Raw genomic sequence first — 18,689 nt, 5'->3', positions numbered from 1 at the left:
CGTGTATAACGCACTTAGTTATGATGAGCAAGAATGGTTTTTGGTTTTGAACTAAATGAAGAAAAGTCTGCGAACAAAATTATGCTTTTAGAGTAAGAGCAAGGGATTGAAGGGAAGGTACTTCAAGAGACACTAGAAAACTAAAAAGAAATGATGGACCTGTGAAAGATCACAAAAATAAAGAGACCACAACAGATTCAGCTCTGGGGGTGATGGTGCACTAGTGAGGGGTCTGAAATGGAGAACAGAGCACTGTTAGTGTTTATGTGAAAAAGGGGCTGCACCATGATGACAGATGTTTAAAGAGCAAAAAGTTTGGATTTTGGGTCACAAGTCAAAGTCCAAGTCTGTTGTCTTTTTAAAGGAAGAAATGCTCAGGTCAGTCAGGAGTCTTGTGAGAGTGCCATCACAAAATCTTCTCTTTGTGGGAAGTAGGCTGGAGTCTTCCCACTTGCAAGGCTCTGTGCAGGACATATTCTGAGCCTCGTGGCAAGCAAGGGACTCTGCTCTTTAGAATATTCACCCATCCACCTTACAGTTTAACAAAACCATTGTGGAAAGGTGCTCTAGTAAATTCCCTGACTGTGTTCTGCCCTAACTAATTTTTCCAAATGGCCTTTTAGAATATAAAAGAGCACTGCATTAATCCAACCTGACAGTCCTGTTGATTATGGCGCAGTCCTCATCCAACAGGAAAGGACAAGTTGCCTAAAAAAGCAAAAGCAACTTTGTTCATTGCTCAGACACTAAATGAAACTGAAGAAAAATGGCTTTGCTTTGAAAATGGAAAAGTTCACAAAAATTACTATTTTTTCATTTTTTTCCTATGAAATAGAAAATGTCAAAATATTACTTAACTATTATCACAGTGATTTGTAGTAAGAGAATCTTATTATGATTCTGAATAATTTGATTTTTAAATTAAATTTATTACAAGAAATATATTAAAGAATGGTTTAAAAACTGGCCAAATTTAAGCATTATGAAATAAAATTCACTTGACAATTATATATTTTTCAATTTTGTTTTTTTCTCTCAGACGGCTCTAAACAATGCTAATAACCAATTAAAAACTACATTGTGGATCTTACTGAGATACAACAGAAGCCAGGTCATCAGCCAAAAAATACTGATTCCAATATATATATGTAGCATCACTTCAATTTCTGCAGGCTAGTAGTGCTGTTTCAAAAAAGGAAAATACATTTTTTTCCCTGTGCTTTCCACTGCACCCCCTTATCAAGCACTATCACTCATCTGATTGCACATACAGAAAGATCAACATGTTGGTCCAACTGAAAATTGGCCAGTTTCTAGCTGCAAGAATGCTCATGTCACCATAGAAAGGTGACATAAATTTATAGCTAGTCACTGAGAAGAAGGCAGGACTGCTACTTTTGGCAGCAGCTTTATCATGCAGCAACTTGCCTGTGGTGAAACTGTGGAGCCTGATCTTATTCAAGTTCTTCTGTAAGAGAAATACCAGGATAAAAAAAAGGAATATCAGCAGCCATATTTAATGGAAAGAAACAAAGGTGAAGGTACACAGAATATCCTATTTAGGAAACTAGAAAAGGTTTAACTTGCAAATCCAGTATTTGATTAGTACTTGTGATCAAACAGTTTTTGAGATCCATAAGTGAAAAATCTAGAAAGAAATAGGATTTAGAAAGAATAGGGAATTTTCTTTCTATATAGGAATACATACACAGATGCTGCTCCAAAGATAGGTTATGGTAAGATGAGAAGCTAGGTTCATGCAACAACTCCCTCCTGCTGAAACGGAGTCATTCTCTCCTCCTTCAGGCTGCACACTCTTCTCTGCGGTCTTTGTGGGGGCTTTGGTACCTAGTTGACACATAAGTCACTTCAACTCACTAAGGTGGCAAAAAGCTATTCACCTTTTTTTTTTTTTTACTTAATTGATTTAGTAGGTTGGAGAACAAATGTTATTAATGGTGGCAGCACCCCAAAAATAGCTGAATGTCATAGCTGACAGCTTTTCTCAGCAAAATGTCACTAAACCAACATGAAATCATGCTATTTTAGACTTGGACTTACAGTTTGAGGACAGGACAGTATAGAAAAACTGGTTGTAGAAAATGATCCTGAAAGTTGATGCTGTAAATTGTATGGAAAGAAGACAAAAGCAGGTCTATATCTAAACCCCTTTATTCAAAAGGCAAATTTTGGTAAACTATGACCTAGTTAATCAAGTTAACTGAATGGAGGAGCTCAGAAGTTTGAAATTAAAATTATTTGCCCTTTCTGCAAGGGGCAGGTGCTAAGACAGTTCATAAAAAGGATCATTAAGTAGAGTGCTTCTGGGGAAAGAGGGACTGAGTAGCAGAAGAGTTTTGCCACCCATTGAGAATCCCAGAGATAAGGTCATATTTTCCAGAGCAGAATGAAGGAAATGGCAGCAGGTAGTATCAAACAGAAGAGTACCAAAATGAATAGTGTCTTCTAGTAGGTTTCTTTGGGAGTTATTCTTGGATGAATCTTATTGTTTGGTAAAGAAGAGAAAATAAATTTATTGCAGTGGCTGGTTCCACAAAACTAGGCAGCATCATCAACAGAGCTGCAGTGAGACGTCAAATGGAAAAACAATGAATGACCTTGATGATTGAACTAATGGAAACAAAACAAACTGCTATAATACAAAATGCAAGGTCATGCACTTGGATGCTAACAAAAATTTTGCTGTTAATGGAGAACTTTCTCAGTAACTGAGTGTTAGAAAAGAACATAGGTACCAGTAGGTGGCTATCTAATGCACTTATACAAAAAGGCAACTACACACCCAAGACTGTAATATTCCATGGAAATATGGAAATATTGATCTACTGTACAATGCAGTAATTTAGTCTAAAATGGATTATTATGAGAATTTGAACTCACATTCAGACAGATGAGTTCAGACTGGGATGGGCAGTAACAAAGCCCAGCACAATGACCAGTGGACTGAAGATCTGTTGAGCAAGAAGAGACTAAAAAATCTGTATTTAGTCTAGCAAAAGGAAGGCTCAGAGGGAATATGATGGCTGCCTATAAATATATCAGGACTAAACACCAGGGAGGGAGAAGAGCTATTTAAGTCAAAGGATGAATATTGGCACAAAAACAAATGGATTCTTGAATAAATTTAGTCTGAAAATTAGAAGGAAGTTTCTAACCACCAAAACAATGAAGTTCTGGAACAGATTTGCAACAGAAGTAGGGGGTAAACATATCAAGCTACCATTAAGAGGGGGCTTGAAAAGTTTCTGCAAGGGATTATATGACACAGTTTCCTCTAATAGCAAGATAGTGGACTCAGTGACCTAAGCAGTCTCTTATAGTTTTAAGATCCTACCTTGTGTTTTGTAATACCATTTCTCCATTAAGACAAGAGATGAATCCAACCAAAATCCTCATATGTTTAAAAATTAATAAAAATTACTTTGCAAGTAAAGATTATGTTGATTATTGTAAGCTCTCTTAAAATTATTTCAGAAAAACAACTGGTAGGTATTACAATCTTATTCTTTCAGTATGGGAATGTCTTCTGTGGGGAAGTTGCCCAGACCAGAACATAAGTTGTTATTTACTCTTCCAAAATTTAAATACGGGATAAAGGTCATTTGAAGGCATATTATACTATGCAATGAATGATAAACTCATAGAATAGGATATATTGCCTCCTTATTTAACTGTTGGAAAGATCACTTTTGGTTAATTAAACTGCAAACAAAACAGTTGAATGCAATCTGCTTATATCTACATAGTGATTTATTTATAAATATTACAAAATGTCTATCTAGTTCAACAGCCATAATGAAAACCACAGGTAATGCCCTGTACAAAGCATTTTTTTGTAGTTTTAAAAAATTCTAAGGATTCTGTTACGTAGAGTACAAACACACAGGTATGGTATCATGGAATCATAGATTGATTTGGATTGGGAGGGGACTCTGAAGACCATCTGGTTCCAACCCCTGTAGCATGGGCAGGGACACCTTCCCCTAGACCAGGTTGCTCAAAGCTCCATTGATCCTGGCCGGAGATGGGGCATCCACAGCTTCTCTGGGCAACCTGCTCCAGAGCTTCAGAACCCTCACAGTGAAGAGTTTTTTCCTATTTATCTTTTCATTCAGAGCTTTAGTCTACAAAGAATAGCTGCTGTGCCTGATGAAACTCAAAAATCAGAACGCCAATAGAGGAAGCAAAACCAAAATGATGAAGCTGTTACTGATTATAGATGTTTTAAGATTGTGCTTTCTTTTGTTTTGATTTTGTATTTTTAATTTCTTTTCCCTCCACTACTATTTCTTGAAGTTGTATTGAGCAAACACTGGTAGACCAGAATTCCATTATGCCATGACTATGAGAACACAAGTTCCATCAACCTATACAGGTTGTTCACATCTTTCTTCTCTGTGTGGCCAAGAGGGACTGAGGATAAGTACATAAAGAAGTGAGATTAAGGACAGAAAAGAAAGAGAAATACTGGAAGAAATGATAGGGGGAAAAAGAAAAGTTGTTCTAAGAAGTGGCTTTAAACTATGTTCATCCTGTTATTACAATACAATATGCATCACCTGAAGGTTGTCTTGGTAAGTCCTTTTAAGATTTCTGTTCAAACATAAACCTTCCAAAATATATCAGATTACTCCTTCTCAGTTCAAAGTTGACTGTTTTTTGAGAAAATAGTCCTCCATGACAGGAGAAGGATGTCATTCTTCTTATAAGTTGATAAACAAACTGTTGGCTCAACTTTGTTGAATTTATCTACTCCCAGTCAGTACATTTGACATTTTCTAGTAAGGTTACTGACATCAGGCCTGTCCATCAAAGAAGTGGTGTGAAGCCTATAAATACATATGCTTCAGTTCTCTGGTGTTCATGAAGAGATTTTGCTGAAAGAGTTTGAAATAACGCTAACTCTTTCAAACCATAAAAAGAATTACTCTATATGAATTGTTCTTAAAAGTTGTCTGAATTATACATGTTTCTATAGAAGAAGAGGAATTTACATAATTGCCTGAATTTTTCACCCTTTTTCCTGATGTCAGTTGAAAAAATAAAGGAAAAGTCATGGTGTATTTAATTATTTTGGCTATATTTCAACATATGAATTTATAACTAAGGTTACATGTCTATAGGGGGACAACAGTTCTCTGGAGTTATAAACTTCAATATATAAAAACATTTCACATAGTTCCAAAAGTGCAAGCAAAACCATTAAATTTTGTTTAAGCTGTATAATCTAAAACATTAATGAAAACGTTCTATTGCTATGTAATAGTCCTAGATAACACTGTTAGGTAATGTCTCTTGCTATGGCAGTGGTAAGATGCAAAGTATTCTCCAGTTACTTTTAGTACTATAGAATAGTAAGAATGATAGGTTTCTTTTAATGTGCTCTTAATTAGAAAAACACTTGTTTTCTACCATCCATTCCTAGTGCTTAAGCCCTCTTGAATTTCTTTCTGAACTCCATGAGAACTTAAATGCTTATGGATAAACACTGCTGTAGAACAAAAGACATCTTCCTGAGACATACGACTAGGAACGTTGGCAAATATGTAATAGGGAGGACAACTTTAAACAGCTTTGGATTTTACCAACCTAGAAGATATTCCAGGCTAATGATGAAGATGGTCAGGAGCCAGCTGACTTGGAGTGAATGGGATTCAATGTCAAAATTTCAACACTTTTCTGGTTACATAATTATTTTCGTAGTGTGATACTGCAGATCAAATATATATAAATTTATGGGTCAACTTTGAGATCTTCAAAATGGATGATGATGCATGCAGACATGGCACTTTCCTCTTTGGCAGTGGTTGACTTAGAGCTGTTTTGCCATCAGCTCACATATTTTTTTGCAGGCATGAGCAAGCTGCTGCCAGCCCTGAGGGAACTCTGTCCCTCCACATCAAGTAGCCCTTCCAAGCTCCATCTGATGAGCAGTGTGTTTTGAACAAAAAGCCCCAAAACCCCAAACCCATATTAATTCCACCCAACAACATAGAGTAACAGTGCTGGATAAGCTTTTGGGTTGAATTGTTGACTGGAGCCTGTGTCTCTGGGCGGCACCATTGGGAAGACACTAGATGTATTGTTGTGACAATGGATGATAGAAAATTTCTCATCTCTCCCACACATGAAAATTATTAGCCAAACACATCAAAGGTTTGTTGAGAGAGAGGTGACACCCCTTCAATGACTCCTGCGCCGCCCGTGAGGAAGGCTGTCCCTCAGGCTGATCCCGCGGGGGGCTCCAGCTCCCGACTGGAAATGGCGCCAGCCGCTGAAACCCAGCGCCTTGCGCACACAAGAGCCTCTCTCCCCGGGGGACGCTGCTCCGCGTGGTTGACACGCATTGATCCCGGCTAGAGGATCAGGGCGGGTATCGCGCTCTCTCTCTCCCTCTTCTGGGCAGAGGAGGATGGGTGAATGGAGCAGAGCGGGACCAGCGCGCCAGACGGGCGGCTGCGCTCTCCCGGTCCTCGAAGGAGCGGGCGCTGGTGCCATGGCCAGCGCGGGGAAGGAGCCGCGCAAGGGAAGCGCGCATCCTCCATTTTGGCGAAGGGCGGGCGGAGAGTTGGCTCCCTGCGCCTGGCCGGAGCACTCGTCCCCACCCCGCGGCACTGCCGGGGGCACCCGGCTCTTTTTCCCGCGGGGAAGCCGGACGGAGGTCGTTCAAATGGACGCCCCGCTGCGCCTCACGTTGGTTCGAATTGGTACCAAGCTCCCCGCAGCGGCTTCCGACAAAATGGAGGACGCCACCACCACTGCCACCACCAGCACCACCACCACCACTACCATCTCCTCCAGGAGCCATGTCGGCGGCTGATATGGCGCCCTCCCCCGCGGCGGGCGGGGGTAGCAAGGCGTCCTCGGTTGAGGAGGCGCTGCTCGGCGGGGCAGGCTGCGGGGACGCGGGTCAGGCGCCCTCCCTAGGAGACGTGAACTCTCCCTTTTCCCTCTGGGTATGCTTCCATTACCCATGCTCTGTCCTCCATGGAAATGGCCCCAGGTTCAAAACCCTAGTGAGGGGAAGGAAGGAGCAGAGTGGGACCCTTCGGATAAGCGCTGCCAGCCCCTTGGCTCGGCGGCAGGGGTCGGAGCGGGAGAGGCGAGCCCGCGCCCCACGGTCGGAGCGGTGGCGCCCGCAGGGACCGAGCGCACGGCCGGGACGGCCAGCGCACCCTGCCCGCGGCCGGCGGGGCGCAGCCGGCTCGGCGGCACCGAGAACTTCTGCCAGTTGCCGCTGTCAAAGAGCGGCGCGGGGAGCGACAACGCACCCCTGGGGCACGGGTAACGGGCCGGTCGGTGGGCAACGATCCGGGTTCCTCAAACCTGATGGATCAAAGTGGGAAGAACCCCAAGCATGGCCAGGAGGAAGATTGGCAGTTTATAGGGTCAACCGGCTGCGGGCGGCTCTGATGGATGGGCGGCGCACCCACTCGGCTAGCTCAGCGCCAGAGCCCGCCCTCTGGGAAAGCCAATGCCGGGGCAGGGAGGCGGATCTCCCCGAGCTCCCTTGGCCCGGTTCCTCCTCCCCTTCGCCAGCAGCTGCGCTTCGCCCGGGACTGGACCGAGTTAGAGTTGAGGCGCCGGAGGAGTAGCGCAGAGTGCGTGCGTCCCCCCGCGGGGGGGTTCGTGCCCGCAGGCGGTGGGGAGCCGGGTAAGGCGGGGGCGCGGGGCGCTGCGCCTCACCGGGGCGGGCTGGCGCGGGGCTGGCGGCGTTCAGCTGCCCCCAGGGCGGGGATGGGAGAGCAGCCGCCGTGCCTCCCAGCTACCCGGCCGAAGTACCCCGCGGTGTCGCTGCCACGCCGCCACCTCTGGCGGCAGGGGCGCGGGCGGCACCGGGGGCAGTCCCGCGCTTAACCATCGCGCCTCGGAGGGGGGCGGTGGGGAAAAATGGGGGGCGCCCGGGGGCAGCCCCGAGGGGGGGGGCAGGGGTATTTGGGGGAAGGGCCGGGTCTGCTCTAGCGCCTCCTATTTTAACTCTCTCCCTCCCTTCCCCGCCGGGCCCTCGGCTGTTGTTCTGCCCCGGTGCCTCCCCCACCCACCACCCTCGCAGCCCCCCCCGCGGGTACCTCCCTCCCCCCCTCTTCTCCCCTCCCCTGCCCGGCGCTCCGCGGCTCCCCTCCCGTATTGTTCGGCTGGGTCTCTCTAATGGCGGACAGGAGGCGGTAGTGCTGCTGGCCGACTGCAGAGGGGCAAACCCGAGACCAGGGGCAACTGCCGCGCCTGCGGGCAGGGAGCGCGGGCGCTCGCCCGGCACCGGGGCCGTGCCGCTGAGGGCCCCGCGGCCCCTCTGGGCGCCGGTTCAGGGCTGATAGGGCAAGTTCGCAGGTAATACTCGCTGTTCCCCGCCGTGGGTGCCACCGCTGCCCTGTCCCCCACACTCGCGGTGAAAGCCCCCAGTGTGGCGGCGCCCGAGAAGGGCTCCTTGTCCCTCCTTCTTTCAGCGGGGACAAGCTGCGTGGGTGTGCCGTGAGGTGTACCCCACCGCCCTCGGCGAGGGCAGTGGATTTATTTTTTGTTTATTTATTTATTTATTTGAAAGATTGCGATTAAAGGGAAGTGGTGAGTGATGCAGGCAGTACCTGCCCTGGCCAGGCGATGGAAACGCTCCTTGGGGGCGCTGCTTGATCCTCGCTGCCCCGTGTTAACCCCGTGTCTTTCCTTTAGGCTCCAGCCCAGTTTGGTGCAGCCTTGGCAGCGACCAACAAGGCGAGGGAGCTCCATTGTGAGTGCTATTTGTGTATCTGTTTCTGCCTTGGCTAGACCTGCTTCCAGCGAGCTTCAACCATTTCCCCCGCCCCGTATTCTCCGGGGGCAGGGGTGAAATGAGGTCCCTCCAGGGCTGGCTGGGGAAATTCCTGGGATCAGTAGCTGCTGCCCTGGGGCGAAGCCCCAGTAATGGCTGTGAGGCGGCTCCTCCTCGCGGAGTGGGCGCTGCTGCTGCAGACACCGCTCCTGCAATACCAACTCCGGCAGGCAGACGACGGGCTGCTGCTGCTGCTCACGTTACCCGGCTCGGGAGGGAGGAGGAGGACGAGGGCATATTTCGGGTGCCCTCTAGAGTTCTGGAGCGTGTATGAAAATCCGTGACAAGACACCTTCAGCCATCTTGAATTTTCTCCCCCCCCATTGCTCGAATCACGTGTCCCCCGTATCATCTCGAAGCTAAGAAGAGGCATGGGAGGTTTAAAATCACCCAGCAGTTTGCGATGGAGAAGCGCGCTCCATCGTCTCTTTGTGCATTCACACTGATTCTCTACACCCGTAGATTTGTTTGGGTGGTTTTGTTGGGTTCCTTGGCTGGGCTTCTGAGCAATCTGCTTTGTCCTTTCCCCAGGAAGCTAGAGGACACTGGGGAAACCCACAGGTTCCCAATAGCGAGCATTTTTTGGTGTTTTGTTTGTGTGGGATTTTCAGAGCAGATTTTGATCTCTGTTGGGTGCTAGGTTGGCTTAAGGAGAGGCTTGGTGCCAATCCCTGTGGGTACGGCTGGGACGTAACTTGACTCTATTTTCTGCCCTTGTCAATGCTGGGGCTGTTTTTGAGCTGCGTGGGGGATTCCGGGATCGCCAGGTAGCGCAGGGAGGGAGCGGGCGAGGCTGCGGGCGCCCGGGAGAGGCTCGGAGCTGCCGCGGCGGGCCCGGGCGCGGTGCGCGGCCTGCGCCGCCAGAGGCGCCGGCGGGCAGCGCGGCCGCTCCGCTGGGAACGTGCAGCCCGAGAACAAAACAAAAAGGCAGCGCCTCTCTCGCATTCTGGGTCTCTCGCTTGGGTGCAGCGCGGATTCAGCTGGTGCGGTCTTCCCCACCACTCGTGTCTTGAATTTTTTTTCCCACTCTCTGTTTCTGTCCCTTGTTGCTTTACGTGGTAGATTTTTCAGATTTGCAGAGCTTGCAACTTTCTTTGTCACTTTTTTGGTGGCTATACAAAGAGTGAGTGGTTCGCTGCAAACCTCACTGCTTAAGATGAGGCCATCGGATCTGTATTTATTCTGGGCATCTAAAATTACGGACCACATCAAAGAATTGTAAGAGTTTACGTGGCATGTTATCTTTAATAAAGTCGTCTGTTCCAACCCTTGACTTGCTACAGCAGTTAAACATTTTTAATTGTAATTTTTTAAGTCTTACCATATCTTGAATGCAAGACTACCATCTAACTTCTGATTCATTCATTATGCATTCCAGTCTAACAGCTGTTCTGTTTATTTCTGATGATCCTTCATGTCAAAAAAAGTTACTTCTAGGAGCAATCAAGGCAAATGATGCTTTCGAAGGAGGGAGACTGTTCTGTACTGGTGCTAGTTCGACAAAAATTATTGCAGCTTTGTGTGGCTGCTTATGAGAAGATGAGAATACTGCCAGGAACGGCCATATAGCTAAGATTCAGTAGGTCTTTGTAAGACTTAGTAAATGTCTTGCACAAATGTATCCTGGTAGGTGGCACATTGTCCTCCTCCAGTTGTGAGTATGGTGGTACAGCCTTCTTATGGCATGTGGTAGGACCATGCTGTTCTGGGAGGGAAAGTATGTGGTGTTTACTGCTGCAAGGTCATCTCTAGCAACCAAACTCATCAGCCATGTCATTTGGTGGTTAAACTAAGTAACTTGTTTTAATAGAAGTCTCTCTTAATTAGAGCAATAAATTCACTTTATTATCTAGTAAATTGGCTTTACATTGTTGTTATTAATCCTCTTTGACTTCAAATATATGATTGCATTCTACTGTTGCTTACCCTGTAATAACATGCTAAGAGGGATTTGCATCAGCAAGAATGTCAAAGTGGCAGTGGAAAAATGAAAGCAAGTTTCTCTGTCTTTTGTAGAGCTTGATCAAGTATGTACAGAGGGATGTGGTACAAAGCTGGTACAATGTCTTCCAGATTTTTGCTGGGGTTGTTTGGTTTGGGTTTTGGTTTTTTTGGTCCTGCAGAAGTGTGAATCGCCTTGTGGTGTTTGAGAAGTTTTCATTTTGGTTTTGAGGACTAAGCACAGAATTATTGAAGTTCTGTCACATTGTTTGAGTTTGCACTCAATTGATGTACCCTGCAACAAAAGCAGTATGGGGGTTCTGTTAAGAACTTGTATCAAGAATTGTTGCTAATGGAAAATTCACTGTTCACGGAGAACTGTTTATTTTTCCATCACAATTAACAATCAACTCAACCAATTTGTGGAAATGGATTGGAATTTGAAGTTCACAAGAGTTCAAAAGACTGCTCAGGTGTCCAGTGTGAGAAGTTGGAGGTAATACTTGCCTCATGAGGGCCTTAAAAGCCCCCTATGTTGCAGTGGAGTTCTGTGTCCGCTGAAATTGTGTTCAACTCTAGGGCTGGAAGTGTTTCCTTTTCAACTTCTTAACTTGGTTTCACTGGTTTAATCTTAGTAGTTGAATGCTCTTGTGGCTAAGTGCATTGCTTGCTTACACATTAAAGTTCAGACAAAGCTTAGCTTGTATTCCATATTTATAGCTTGCCCTATGTGCTGCTGGCTTTTATGGCTGGCAGTACATGCCAACTTGATGTATGAATAATTTACTCAATTTAGATGCTACTATTTACCTTCTTCATTTTGTACCAAGATTTGCAAGTTTGTCAGATAGTGTTTTGTACTTTTAAGAGAAATTTTTGGTAGAGGGAAGAAGTTGAGACTTCTGGAATGCAATTGCATGTAATGGCCTCTTCAGCTGGGACTTTCACTATATTGATTTTATATCATAGTTTTTCAGCTGCACAGTGAATTATACCAAGTCTCCTGTGTTACCCATGTTGTGTGTATTGGTGTAAATGCACTTTATTGGGACTATTCATCCTGCCACCTATTTTGGGAGAGAAGTGCTGATTCATGTGTGACTGTTCTCAGGTGTTTCTGTGGTTTCTAAAGCTTTGCATCTTTGCTGTCATGTGAATCTCCATTCCTCACCCCCTGCTCAGATGGTTAAGCAGCATTCATTGCTGCTGTGGTTGGCTCCATTGAATACAATCCTGTGTGTGCCCAGGTGGCCCAGAAGGCCGATGGCATCCTGGCCTGGCTCAGCCAGGTGTGGCCAGCAGGAGCAGGGCAGTGACCGTCCCCCTGTACCCAGCACTGCTGAGGCCACAGCTCCAATCCTGCGCTCAGTTCTGGGCCCCTCAGTGCCAGAGAGACATTGAGGGGCTGGAGCATGTCCAGCGGAGCTGGGGAAGGGTCTGGAGCACAAGTGCTGTGATGGGCAGCTGAGGGAGCTGGGGGTGCTCAGCCTGGAGAAAAGGAGGCTCAGGGGGACCTCATCACTCTCTGCAGCTGCCTGACAGGAGGGTGCAGCCAGGTGGGGTCAGCCTTTTCTCTCCCTGGTTACAAGTGATAGGATAAGATGGCCTCAAGTTTCACCAGGGGAGGTTTAGATTAGATGTTGAGGAATTTTTTTTTCACTGGAAGGGTTGTCAAGCATAGAAGCATGCTGCGCAAGAAAGTGATGGAATTGCCATCCCTGAAAGAAATTAGAAGATGTGTAAGTGTGAAACGTAGGGACATCATTTAGTGGTGAACATGGTGATACCAGTTTAATGGTTGGACTTGATCTTAAGTGTATCTTCCACCTAAATGATTCTATGATTTCAGTGCCACTTATTTATACTTAAATGATTTTGACAGTTGTAAACTTTTCTTTTCCATGAACTTCCAGAAGTTATGAATTTTATATGTGGAACTTTTATATGTGGAACTTTTATTTTCCACATATTTTATATGTAGAAATTTTATTCTGTGGAACTCAGTGCCACTAGAGTTCAATAAGACACACACACACACACACAAAGATTATATGTGTGTGTGTAAGAGAACATCAGCAGTTGTAGTAGATGAGATCAGTGACTATCCTTTATGGACAGGGTCCACTGAGGGTTGGACTAGACATGTCAATGATGAAAGTTATTTTCTTGCTCTGGTTTGCTATCAGAAGAAGATTATTTCAGTCAATGGTTATAATACAGATTTTATTAGTCCACATAAGTAAAATCTACGGAGATTGGTAATTTTGTGTTCTAGTGACAAGATTGCCACCAACATATTTTTTCCAATTGTTCTTGATTCAGAGGGCATTTGTACTTTGTAAGTTTGTCGTCAAGCTTAAATGCTTAATTTTTGTCCATGTTTCCTAAATTTTTTGGGATTAGCTTTACCATAACTTCTTTTTCTGCCCCTTTCTCACCATCAGCTATTAAGAGAATGATCTTGTAGGGATAGCAGGGACTCATCACAGAGGTGGGGTGCAGAAGCAAGTGTTCAGTGATCTTAGCAGAGTAGCTGCAATACTGGTTTGAAACACTCAGGTTTTGTCAGTGCTCTGGCCAGCCATACTGAGTGTCAGTAGCACAAGAGGATTTGGATTGGGTTTATTTGGGTTTTTTAAGTTTGTCTGAGATGAGACTACTTAATGTTGTTTGCTGTCCTGCAAAACTATGTGTTTGGGTCTCTAAAAAATATAAGGTGTAATATGTTACTCGTTTGTTTAAAAGGTTTATGAACTTTATTGTACAGCTTCTTTAACCCTTACAAGACTATCAGAATCCTTCAGTTAGCATCACTGTAGCTTCCAAAGGCTGTAATAGCAACATTTGTGTCCCTAGTGCTGTACAGAAGTCTGTTCAGGCATAGTCCCTGCTCATCAGCTTTACCCCCAACACATGCTAAGCAGGATGTCATCTCAGTTCCACCTTTCCCCCATGGAATGGTTTGTACAATAGCCATGTATTCTTGGGCACATGCTGCCACATGGGCACTGATGGGGACAAACGCTGCTTAGGTATTGGAACCAGAGCTACTGATGTAACTTCTGCTGGGCCAGATCATTAGGAGAGATAAGCGGCATTATGGAAGTTGGTGTTGTGTTTGTGTTGGTTTCTACATTTAGTTTCCTCTAATCTTTCACTGTGAAAGATGGTATTGAAGAAGATAGAAAATCATGCACATAGAATTGTATGGGTTATGACAAATTTTACTTATTGATGCTTCTTACAGCTCACAGTCCAAGGAACTTTTGGACTGTCTGTGAGCTGTAAGCATGGACATCTTTGTTTTCCTCTTGCAGTCTTTTGTTGGAAGTGTACTGGCATCTTACCTTTCCTTAGGCTCTTCTGTGCAATGCAACCATACTGAACATTAAAAAAGTTAATTCATTTGACTTAACTCATAGCGCAACTGTGCTTTTTTTTCTTTTGCTTTTTGTTTTCCTCTCTCCTTGAAAGTAGCCTTGGTGAAAACCTTACTTCTTTGTGCAGTTCCTTTTCCTTAGATCTGTGTAAGATCATTCTAGCTTGGTATTTACTTCTAGTACTACATCAGATTTCTCTAAAAGACATTTTGTTCATCTCATTTGTAAACTCAGCTGTCATGCCTTTATGGATGACCTTCAAATCGCTCTCTCTTCTAGACTTGCTGCCCTCTAAACTAGCTAAATCTCTGCGTGTGCTTTTGACTTCTCTTTGTGGATGTCTGACCTTTAGCTGGGGCTGCTATTGCAAAGGAAACCTCTCTGTGCTGTTGCTTGTAGACAGCAGTGTCATGAGATCTTTGGGTCTAGCCCTGGTTTTAGACATAGCACACACTCTTCTAAGAGGGACTGTAGATTTCTCCCACGTATTAAGTGGTGTCTTAACAGTTCATCAGCAATTAGGTGTTTGTTATTTAGTTGTGTTAAAAAATCACATGAGTACAAGATCATGCCTTTGACCTCTGTATCGTGTGGTAACAATTTTTCTTAACAGATGTGATAAAAATGATCCTGCTCTGTTGATAGGGACTCAGAATCCTGTACCAGAGTGCTTTCCTGGACTTCTCTTTTGACTATCCAGTCTTTTTGCCTTTTGCATTTTATGGTGGTAAAACCAACAGGTTTTACTTACCTTTAATCTAATGTTGGGATTTGACTGTGAAGGATACTATCTGTTTTTTGTTGTTAATGAGGTTGTAAGAGCTGTGTAGGAAGTGACATCATGGACAGTTAAACAATTTCATTCATTCCCCTGTGATGCTCCTCATGCTTGGAGGAGTTCTGCATGTGCACCCTTACAAGCAAGCCAGTTGCAACCTGTTAATGCAAAAGAACCTGACTTTAGGAAATAAAGCCTACTGAAAACAAACCCCAACCACCACCTTTCCTGTCACCCTGGGACTCAAACACACCATCCTTAGAACAAGAACTAATCATAACCATTGTTTATGGTGGTGCTGTTTCCTTGTATTCTCATTTTTGTCTCTCTCCATCTTTTGCCCCTTATGTTTAGATTGTTTGCTCTTTGAACAGTTTTACTCTGTGTTTGCACAGTGGCTAGCATGATGTGGTCTACAGCTTTGGCTCCTGGCAGTCTGTGATAACAGTTGTGATCTATGGGTGTGGTATTGGTGTCTTTTTTTTCTTTTTTTGTGTGTATGGAGAAGGAAAGAAGACCCAGGGTTCTCTTTTACCTGAGCTAATGCCATCGTTTTGTTTGAGCAACAGTTGATTTCTAATATACCAATCTATAAATGTTTAAGAATTTTTATTAAGCTGGCAGAATTTACCAGACATCTTTTGAGTTTATAACTAGTGCTTGCACACGTGCGTATTTGGAATTTTGTTTATTATAATAATTATTAGTAGTAGCAGTAGTTTTTCTTGTAAGGGTGGTTATGTTTTTTGGAAAAAAAAAAAGTAAATTCAGGAAATGTTTTGTTCTCATAGGTGATGCCTCATTAAGGAAGCCAAGTAGTTTCTAGAGGGGACAAGTAAAAAGTCCTTTGTAATCCATATAATAAAAATAGAAATCACAATTTCGAAATGAAGGAAAATGGAGAGCACAACAAAGTTGTTTTGTTTTTTGCCAGAAGCAAAAGTTGAAAGTTGGATATTTGCCATTGTCACTGTGTCTGACCATTGTTATGTATACTTCTATCCAAAGAACTGGCAAATAGAAATACTGGGGTTGTCTGACTAATACTGTGTATAGTACAGTACTGATCTGAACTAAATTCAACTAAATTTAAATTACTAAAAAATACTTTTTTTAGTAATTCAAAAGAACCATAACCCAAGAAGATACACAAGAAATGTTTGGAGAACATACACAAGAATTACTTAAGAAGGTCTGTTCCTCAATAAAAGAGAATAGATTACAGTGTGACTTAATCCTGCTCTAGCAAAGATGGTGCACCCAATAACGTGGTAGATAATTGGGTGTGCTTCCTTCATCTCCCTTTCCATCTCCAGTGTTAAAGGCTGAATTTCTGAGTGTCAGTTATTGCCTAAGCAGTGCAAAATCCAACAGGGACCAGTGTGTAGCCTTTCAGCAGGTACAAGAACTAGAAGGTGGAATAGCTTACTGAGGCATCACTTTCTTCTTAGGCAAAAGTTCATAGAGGATTTGAAAAGCTCCCTGCTAGGAAAGTTAATAGTTTTGGGGTTTTTTTTCAAAGCTCAGACTATACTTCCAGTTGCATATGTGGACTCAAAAGATGAAATACTGGCTTAAGAGAAATACTACTTTGTATATTTTTCATGGGTTTAAATTGAATGTATATATCCTTGGTTGTATGACCATTCAAACCAAACTAACTTAGGTTTGTCATTGTCCTTTCCTGTTTGTACCAACATCAGCCTTTTTGATTGTTTTATGTTTTTAATTTTGGGAGTCAATTTAGGTCCGTGAATCATCACAATGAGATTTGGGGGTGAGCAGCTGTGTAGGTGTAGAGTATTTGCTCTGATTTTTTTTGAGTTTCCACTTTCTACCATCTTAGCTCCCATGATGGACTGGCTGTTAGAATCCTTAAACAGCTAGGGAGAAAGGGGAAAGGAACAGGAATTCAAAACCACAGTAGTCCTGTCCAGGACTGGATGTGGTTTGTAGTTGTGGAACCGTGGCCTTAACAAATACTGTATGCATCTTACTTAAAAATAAGACTACCTTTTACACTTTAGAGCAGTTGGATAACCTGGAGCCTTGATTGCATAATGGAACTTGCAGCCAGCCAGCCAGTGCAGCTGTGAAAACCTATCATACTTGCCTTGCTGACCAGATCTATTCTTGCCTTGGATTCTGTTTCCCGTCAACCTCACCTCACATGGAGCTTGAACTGTTTTGTGGCGGGTTTTTTAGTTTGATTTTCTCCCACTTCTTTTTCTATCTCATTTTGTTTGTGGTGATAAGTTTTTCTTTCCTTTGGTTCACTGTAGCTTCATTGTCTGTTTACTTGGTCTTAGTCTACTTGGGTTTCCCTCCTACATGTAGCATATTAACTTACTCTTTTAAATTCAGTTTTCTTTGTTCTGAATTACTTGATGCATTGAATACTAATCACTGCAAGTAAATTTTGTTGAAGAAGCTTGTCCATACCAGGCCCAAAATACTAGGTTGTTAGCCAATACTTGATTATTTCTCGGGGATGAAAAATCTGTTTGAGGCTATTAGCTGATGTTATTAATGCTAAAGGCAAAGAAAATGGTCTGTCTGTAAACTTGTTCATTTGCAGACTTTGGCATGACAGTTGTTCCTCTTTCTAAGCATATGCAAAAATAAAATATTGTAGAAGCATTAGTCAAAAAGATTTGTGCAGTAAGGCACTGAGAAGTGATGTGCCGTTAGGCATGGTGGATACTAGTTACCCATACAGAGCTACTTGTTCATGGGTTATGCATTATATGAGTGTAGACTGAATGCTAGTTTAAAATAAAAATTAAAACATCCCAACCAATTAAGAAGAAGCAGTAATGAAGAATAGTGTTAAAAGTCCATATTGTTAGTTAAAAACTGTCTTCATTTCCTGAATGTTTGAGAATAGTACTGTTTGGGCGCTGATAGCATAGAAGACAGCTGTGGCTAGTCCTGGTGAGCAGCACGTTAAACATGAACCGTGCACCCTAGCAGGATGAATGGAAACAGCATGCTGGACTGAAATCAGCAGTTTAAAGGAAGTGATGGTTCTGCAGTGTCTTATACTGGGAGAACCCATCTACAGTGTTTAGTCTGGTTTTGGTTAGACTCTGTCCTAATGAAGACAGGGATGTTCTGGAATAAGCCCAGTGTAAGACCAGGGTGATAGAATACATAACAAAGGAAAAGCTGAGAAAGAGAGGTGTGTTCAGTCCAAAGAGAAGGCTGAAGGGACAGGTTACTGCTGTTTTCAACTAATTAGTGGGAAAATAAAGAGAAGACAAAGCCAAGCTCTTCTCTGAGAAGAGCTTTTGGTAGAATAGCAGGTAATAGGCATGAGTAACAACAGGGGTAACAGTTGTGCATAGCTAAGATAATCAAACATTGGGAAATTCTTGCTGTTGAGATTTCTCTTCTTTCTGGTCTCTAGTTACTTGTTCACATTTGGTTGGTTTATATATGATTGGCTGTACGTCCAATTTTTTGTAACTTGACAAATTTGAAAGATTGTGTGCTATTTGTGCATACCAGGCTTTTTTTTTAAATGCTAGCAAAAGCTAGGGACTTCATAGATTTGAATTCTCAGTTACTCTTGGCTGCACATGGAGCAATGAAAATTAAGGCATGTTTTTGCAATGTGTGCTGTGAGCCACTGACACCAATCGCCTGTGTTCTATTGCTCAGACCTGAGATCTAATTAAATTTACTGTTCCTGGGTCTGTTTCTGGTCTAGTCATTCAGTATTTGTTTTTCCTATTAAGTGTTGCATTTTTTTAAAGCTAAG

General features: G+C 43.5%; 1 protein-coding gene across 8 annotated transcripts in view; it reads left to right on the top strand.

The window, feature by feature from the left end:
- Positions 1 to 7,539: 7,539 nt before the first annotated feature.
- Positions 7,540 to 18,689, top strand: part of ZMYM2 (zinc finger MYM-type containing 2) — an 88,340-nt gene continuing 77,190 nt past the window's right edge. For 6 of the 8 annotated variants that reach the window (XM_064717788.1, XM_064717781.1, XM_064717772.1 and 3 more), the window contains exon 1: positions 7,540 to 7,675. The gene's annotated coding sequence lies outside the window, so the exon portion shown is untranslated. Of the gene's footprint in view, positions 7,676 to 8,198; positions 8,350 to 8,688; positions 8,747 to 18,689 lie in introns of those variants that run through there. The other 2 variants (XM_064717799.1, XM_064717809.1) reach the window with 2 other exon arrangements.

The sequence above is a fragment of the Zonotrichia leucophrys genome, chromosome 1 (assembly GCF_028769735.1).
Source record: "Zonotrichia leucophrys gambelii isolate GWCS_2022_RI chromosome 1, RI_Zleu_2.0, whole genome shotgun sequence".
In the NCBI taxonomy this organism is placed as follows: domain Eukaryota; kingdom Metazoa; phylum Chordata; class Aves; order Passeriformes; family Passerellidae; genus Zonotrichia; species Zonotrichia leucophrys.
Note: the sequence above shows the minus strand (reverse complement) of the source record. Positions and strands in the feature narration are given on the sequence as shown.